Source organism: Rhinopithecus bieti, unplaced genomic scaffold (genome assembly GCF_001698545.2).
Source record: "Rhinopithecus bieti isolate Rb0 unplaced genomic scaffold, ASM169854v2 scaffold_9996, whole genome shotgun sequence".
NCBI lineage: Eukaryota > Metazoa > Chordata > Mammalia > Primates > Cercopithecidae > Rhinopithecus > Rhinopithecus bieti.
The window spans coordinates 5,716,676-5,725,257 of record NW_016806973.1 but is presented as its reverse complement, the minus strand read 5'-3'; positions in this window follow the sequence as shown (position 1 = coordinate 5,725,257).

Sequence of the window (8,582 nt, the reverse complement as noted above, 5' to 3'; positions counted from 1 at the left end):
GCACTTTCGAAGGTGGAGGTGGGAGGATCATGAGGTTTAAGACTAGCCTGGCCAACATGGCGAAATCCTGTCTCTACCAAAAATACAAAAATTAGCTGGGCATGGTGGGTGCCTATAATCCCAGCTACTCAGGAGGCTGAGGCAGGAGAATCGTTTGAACCCAGGAGACGGGGGTTGCAGTGAGCCAAGATCATGCCATTGCACTCCAGCCTGGGTGACAAGATGAGACTCCATCTCAAAAAAAAAAAAAAAAAAAAAAAAGAAAAGAAAAAAAATAAAAATTGTATCAAGTATCTTCTCAGCCATAGATGAATAAAACTGGAAATCAATTCCAAAAGGAACCCTTAAAACTACAAATATACATGGAAACTAAACAATCAACTCCTGAATGATTTTTGGCTTAACAATGAAATCAAGATGGAAATTTAAAATTTTTTTGAAGTGAATGACAAGAGTGACATAAGTTATCAAAACCTCCGGAATACAGCAAAAGCAGTAAGAGCAAAGTTTACAGTGCTAAATGCCTACATCAAAATTATTAAAATCAAAATTAACAACCTAACATCCTAGCTAGAGGAACTAGAAAAATAAAAACATACTAAAGCCAAATCTAGTAGAAGAAAATGAATAACATGCGGCCAGGGGCGGTGGCTCACGCCTGTAATCCCAGCACTTTGGGAGGTCAAGGTGGGCGGATCACTTAAGCTCAGCAGTTTGACACCAGTCTGGGCAACATGCCGAAACCTCATCTCTACTAAAAATACAAAAATTAGTTGGGTGTGGTGGTATGTACCTGAAGTCCCTGCTACTTGCTGGGGCTGAGGTGGGAGGATTGTTTGAGTCTTAGAGGTTGATGGAGGCTGCAGTGAGCTAAGATTGCACCACTGCACTCCAGCGGCTTGCAGAGCAAAGCTCTGCCCAAAAAAAAAAAAAAAAGAAAGAAAATAAAAGAAATAAAAAAGATAAGAGCAGAACTAAATGACATTGAAATAAAAAATAAATAAAAGAGCAATGAAACAAAAAGCTGGTTCTTTGAAAAGATAAACAAAATTGATAGACCACTGGCTAGATTTACCAAGAAAAGAAGGGGAAAGATTCAAGTAAGCTCAATTAGAAGTGAAAATGGAGACATTTCAACTGACACAGCAGAAATACAAAATAAACTACAATGAACACCTAAATGCATACAAAATAGAAAATCTAGAGAAAATGAATAAATTCCTAGAATCATACAACCCTCTTAGCTTGAATCAGGAAGAAATAGAGATCCTGAACAGACCAATCACAAGCAATAAGATTGAATCAGCAATAAAATAAATTACCACCAACAACAAAAAGCCAACAGTCCGACAAATTCACACCTAAATTCCACCAGTCATTCAAAGAAGAATTGGTACCAATTTCACTGAAACTATTCCAAAAGATTAAGAAGGAATCCTCCCTAACTCATTCTACAAAGCCAGTTTCACCCTGATACAAAAGCCAAGAAAGGCCATAACAAAGAAAGGAAACTCCAGGCTAATATCCCTGATGACTACAGATGCAAAAATCCTTAACAAAACACACACAAAACAAATCCAATAGCATATCAGAACAAAAATAATTCTCCACGATCCAGTAGACTTCATTCCATGGTTACAGGGATAGTTCAACATATGCAAGTCAATAAATGTGATTCAGCTGGGTACAGTGGTGCACACCTGTAATCCCACCACTCTGGGAATCTGAGTTTGAGACCAGGTTGGGCAACATAACGAGACCTTGTCTCTACTACTACTACTACTACTACTACTACTACTACTACTACTAAACTAGCTGGGTATGGTGGTGTGCACCTCTGGTCCCAGCTACTTGGGAAACTGAGGCAGGAGGATCTTGACCCCATGAGGTTGAGGCTGCAGTGAGCTGTGATCATGCTGCTGCACTATAGCCTGGGCAACAGAATGAGACCCTGTCTTTAGAAAAATGTGATTCATCACATAAACACAATTAAAAACAAAAATGATATGATAATCTCAATAGTTGCAGAAAAGTCATTCAATAAAATCCAGCATCCCCTTGTGATAAAAACCTTCAACAATCTAGGCATAAAAGGAACATACCTCAAAATAATAGAAGTCATATATGACAAACCCACAGACAACATCATACTGAATAGAGAAAAGTTGAAAGCATTTCTCCTAAAAACAAGAACAAGACAAGGATGCCCACTGTCACCACTTCTATTAACAGTACTGGAAGTCCTAGCCAGAGCAATCAGACAAGAGAAATAAGTAAAGGGCATCCAAATTAGAAAAGAGGAAATCAAATTATTTCTGTTTGAAAGTGATATGATTTCATATGTAGAAATCCCTAAACACTCCTCCAAGACTCCTAGATCTGATAAATGAACTCAGTAAAGTCTAGGTTACAAAATCAATATATGCAAATCAATAGCACTGCAATACATCAACAATGACAAAGCCATGAATCAAATGAAGAACTCAGTCCCTTTTAAAATAACTACGAAAAAAAATACCTAGAAATATACTTCACCAAGGAGGTGAAAGATCTCTACAAGGGGAACTACAGAACAGTTCTGAAAGAAATCATAGACGGCACAAACAAACAGAAATATACACCATGCTCATGCATTAGAAGACCCAACATTGTGAAGATGACCATATTGCCCAAAACAATCTATAGATTCAGTGCAATTCCTACCAACATCATTCTTCACAGAATTAGAAAACAAATTCCTAAAATTCATATGAAACCAAAAAGAGACAAATAGCCAAAGCAGTCCTAAGCAAAAAGAAAAAATCTGGAGGCATCATCACCCAACTTCAGATTATACAAGTCTATAGTAACCAAAACAACATGGTACTGGTAAAAGATCAATGGAACAGAATAGAGAATCCAGAAATAAAGGCAAAAACAACCAACTGATCTTTGGCATAGTGTACAGAAACATAAACTGGAGAAAGGACACCCTGTTCAATAAACGGTGCTAGGAAAATAGAATAGTCACATGTAGAAGAATGAAATTGGATCCCTATCTTTCACCACATACAAAAAGTAACTCAGGATGGATTAAACACCTATATTTAACATCTGAAACAAACAAACAAAAAACTACAAGAAAATCTAGAAGAAACTCCTCTGGACATTGGTCTGGGCAAAGAATTTATGATTAAGATCCCAAAAGCAAATGCAACAAACACAAAAATAAATACATGGGGTGTAAGTAAACTAAAAACTTCTGCATAGCAAGAAGAAATGATCAGCATAAGCAGATGACCTACCGAATGGGAGAAAATATCTGCAAGTTATGCATCTGACAAAGGACTAATATCCAGAATCTACAAGGAACTCAAACAAATCAGCCAGAAAAAAAAAAAAAAAAAAAAAAAAAAAATCATCCTGTAAAAAAGTGGGTAAAGGGCACGAATAGACATTTCTCAATAGAAGATATACAAATGTCCACAAACATGAAAAAAAAGTGCTCAACATCACTAGTCATCCAAGGAAATACAAATTAAAACTACAATAGATACCACCTTACACCACCCAGAATGGTCATTATTTAAAAAGTCAGAAAAACAATATATGTTGGCATGGATATAGTGCAAATGGAATGCTTATACACTGCTGATGGGAATATAAATTAGTGCAACCTCTATGGAAAACAGTATGGAGTTTTCTTAAATAACTAGAAATAAAACTACAATTCAATCCAGAAATCCTACCACTTGGGTATTTACCCAAAGGAAAAAAGTCACTATATCAGGAAGACACCTGCATGCATATGTTTATAGTAGCACAATTCACAATTGTGAAGATATGGAATCTAATATATATTATATTATCCACTATATATATATATTTAATATATATAATATCTCCCATGAAATACTACTCAGTCATTAAAAAGAATGAAGTAATGTCTTTTGCAGTCACTTGGAATTAGAGGCCTTATTTTAAGTTGAGTAACTCAGGAATTGAAAACCAGATACAGCATGTTCTCACTTATAAGTGGGAACTAAGCTGTGGGTATGTGAAGGCATACAGAATAATATAATTGACATTGGAGATTCAGAAGGAGGGCAGGATGGGAAGGGCGTTTAGTATGAAAAACTATCTATTGGGTACAATGTGCACTACTTGGGTGACAGGTTCACTAAAATTTTAGACTTCACCACTATACAGTTCATCCATGTAAGTAAAAACCACTTGTACCACTAAAGCTATTAAAATTTAAACATTTAAAAAATGTTAATATCATTGTTATTTTGATCAATTGTGTATTATTTTAACTATATCAAATCCACTTAGACCTTATGAAAAACAAAATTCAAAATTCAACGTGTGTGTGTATGTATACTTGTTGCAGAGCTATAATTATAACATTCACAGAAAAATATTTAGAATAAAATTCTGCAGAGGAAGCAACTATGAGTTAAATGATAAAACAAAACAATACAAAATTCTAACTCTTGAGAAGGACCGTGTTCTTGAATTTTAAAGTGGTTCATAAAATGATTATGGTATTTATCACCCACTGGACATTTTTAAAGCCAATATTGAAAATATACAAAAGTAACTACTTTGTAATGAATTTAAACTTATATGTATTATATTTAAACTTAAAAATATGAGAGGGGTATGGCAGGAATAGCCAGCTCTCCAGCAAAGATAAATACTTACCTTTCCAAAGGGTAGCACTGTTGCTGGAAAGTGGGTTCCCAGGCAGAGTTTACATCTCCCAGCACTAAGAGCCCACCCTTGCACCCAGGTGGGGCCATTTAAGTAGCTCTACAAAAGGTATCAGAAAAGGCTGAAGTGATTAAGGAGCAGGTGTGCCTTGTCCGCCCTCTGAGTAGATCCCAAGGCTCTGAGAGATTGTGGAGCTATAAAATGTAAAGCACCTGAGTCTCTGAATCACCCCCCCCTTTGGAATGCTGCCCACTCTACACCTGCATTCAATTCTTGCAGCTGAGAGTAATAAATTTTTATTTTGTTAAGCCCCTGCGATTTGGGGAATTATCTCCTATAATACCGAGCATTACCTTAGCTAATACAGATTGATTCCACAAGTGAAATGCCGCCAAACAACAACAAACCTAATATATCTGGCATTGGCTTCACAGGTGAGTTGTGGGCCATGAGGCCAGAAGAGTGCAGGACCACATTAAGCAAAGATACAACATTTGGTGAGTATGTTCCCTCTCATGCCTACCAAGACCAATTCCTACGTGAAGGGATTCAGAGATAGAATGATAATGGTATGTTTTGGTATTTTCTGATTACATCTAGCAAAGTATAGAACCAAGAGGTGAGCTCAGGCTGGAATTGGCTTGTTTGCAATTAAAACTTAAAGAAGAGGTAATCCAAAAATGTGGAGGTTTTTGGGTTGGAAAAATCAACTGCTTCTAGTCTCTAAGCACAGAAAGATAAGACTCAAGGAATGTTTTCTGCATGAATGATCCATTAACCCTTAGTTATGATACAAATTTCAAGTGTGAGTTCTATCCAAGTCTACTTTCCTCAGTGTACTGCCATTATGTTGAAAGAAGAGAGGAATAATGAGTGAGTAGGGTACAAAATAACATATCAGGCTTGAAAATTATGACTGTTAATGACTTATGACTTTAAAAATATTTCAGTGTTTTAAAGCAAATGAAATTCACTAGAAGTAAATAGATCAGAGCCTACTAATTTTTTAATATGATCCGCAGCTGAAGAAATCCCAAGTCAGAATTTAAAAGCTTTTAACTGGGCTGGGCCTGGTGGCTCACATCTGTAATCCCAGCCCTTTGGGAGGCCTAGGCGGGCAGACTACTTGAGGTCAGGAGTTCGAGACCAGCCTGGCCAACATGGTGAAACCCCGTCTCTACTAAAAATACAAAAATTAGCAGGGTGTGGTGGCACGTGCCTGTAATCCCAGCTATTTGGGAGGCTGAGGCAGTAGAATAGCTTGAGCCTGGGAGGCAGAGGTTGTAGTGAGCTGAGATCACACCATTGCACTCCATCCTCGGCTACAGAATGTGATGCCATCCCCCACCCAAAAAAAAAAAAAAAAAAAAAAAAAAAAAAAAAAAAAAAAAGCTTTTTAACTGTTTAAGATAAAATAAACCTTGGGTTTCAAAGAAACTTGCATTGACAGGGCACAGTATGTGTAAACTCCGCCACTTCCCAGAAGATCTGGCACCAAAAGATGGAGGATAATAGACAAAGAAAAAATTCACTAAGTTAGAGAGAGAGGCTCCTGGGCACAATGGTAAAATTACGAATCCCAAATTGAAGATTTCAATATCAGCAAGGAAATTCCCCACTGTCAGGGAAGAAAGACCTCATAATGCCTACAAGGTAGGACTGTCTCATTGCTGTTGACCACACACTGGTTTGTATCCCATTCTTTTCTTTTCCAAATGAGGTATTTTATTGCAGTTTTTCTCCTATCACCCATCATTAGAGTGGCCTCTCTGTGGTGTGTAGAGTTGTTCCTGGGAGGCATCACCTGCAGTTTCTACATTTCCCAGTATCCCTTGCATTTAGATAGGGCCATGGGACTAGTCTCACCAGTGGACTATGAGTCAAAATAATGCATGTTACTTCCAGGCTGAAATGTTCAAGAAGGAGGCATGTCTGCTCATTCTTTCTTCTCGAGTTCACTGACTGGAAGTAAATGATTTGAAAGCTATAGACAGGGGAGCTACAAGGTAGAAGGATCCTGAACAACCTCATGAAAAGCTGCTCACTGAATACAGCACTAGATTCTTGTGTGTGTAAAGAAAAAAAAAAACCTATTGTGTTAAGCCATGAATTTCAGGGTTTATCTGAATTATTTGCTACTCTTACTCAATTATTACAAAGAATACACAGTTATAAAAATTATTTTATGGGTATAGGAGCAAAACATTTGAAAGCCATTGATCTAGTTCGGTTCTACACACACACACACACACACACACACACACACATGAATTTAGGGGCAAATAAAAATTTACGTAAATGTGTACATTAGATTTAAATAATGGTATATCATTAGCATGAAATTACTTTAGGGCAACCTAAATGCAGGAATTTAACAGTTTATCTTTTTTCAACTTAAACCTAGCAGATTGAGCTTAAAAATGTAGTAAGATCTAACAAGGCAGTCAACATGTTTTATTTATTTGTTTGTTTATTTTTGAGACAGGGTCTCACTCTGTCACCCAGGCTGGTGTGCAGTGGCATGATCTCAGCTCACTGCAGCCTCTGCCTCCCAGGTTCAAGCGATCCTCCCACTTCAGCCTCCAAGTAGCTGGAACTACAGGCACGCACCACCATGACTGGCTAATTTTTCTGTATTTTTTGGTAGAGATGGGTTTTCGCTATGTTGGCCAGGTTAGCCTCAAACTCCTGACCTCAAATGATCTGCCCGCCTCGGCCTCCCAAAGTGCTGGGATTACAGGCGTGAGACACTGTGCCCGGCCCGACATCTTTTGGTAACCTTGTTTCCTTCACAGCACTTGTGAGAATGCAACAGTAGTTTTTGAACACATACTTAAAGTCACAGTAGTAAGGATTAGTTATAGGATTAATGATAGGAATTATCATTAGTTTTAGGATATATAGGATATAATTATCATTAGTTATAGGATTAATTATGGGAATGTTAAGGATTAGTGATAGGAATTAATAATAAATCCATACATCTGTATAGCAAAATGTATAGGCGGTTACATGCAAATGACTACAGGATCATTAGCTATTGTGGGACTAGACCCCAGAAACATCACACCATTGAATACCTATGGAGTTAGAGTGATATCTTTACTCATGATTCTTAAAAACAAGCTTCAGGCTGGGTGCGGTGGCTCATGCCTATAATCTCAGCACTTTGGGAGGCCAAGGCAGGTGGATCACCTGAGGTCAGGAGTTCTAGACCAGCCTGGCCAACATAGTGAAACCACGTCTCTACTAAAAATACAAAACATTAGTCAGGTGTGATGGTGGGTGCCTGTAATCCCAGCTACTTGGGAGGCTGAGGCAGGAAAATTGCTTGAACCCAGGAGGCTGAGGTTGCAGTGAGCCAAGATGGTACCATTGCACTCCAGCCTGGTCAACAAGAGTAAAACTCCCTCTCAAAGCAAAACAAAAACAAAAAGCAGCTTTAGAAGGGAGTAAGTAGCAAGTCCAAATCCTTGTGTAGCAGGGAAAAATATAAAATGTATGTCATTTGCCTGTTTGTTTTCAAATCCACAGCCTTCCCTTGTGCTGCTGTGCTGTGTAATGCAAGGGGCTGACCCTGAAAATCACGTTTTTCGTAACTCTCTTGATTACGAGATACTTGATAGGATATTGCTGAGAGATACTTGATAGGATATTGCAGGGGGAGATTCCAGGGTATTTCCTCCCCCTCCACTGTCTTCGGGTGGCATCTCTGACAGTGGCTATCCCCTCCAGGATTCCAATTCCCATCTGACAGCTCCTGCTCTGTAGCCCCAGCTTTGATTGGCAGCCTCCCATTGGTTCCTTGGCACTGGTAGTACCCTGAATTGCACCAGTTCTGGAGGTGATAGAACCTTCCTGCTGTTGCTAGGTTGCCTCATTACCCA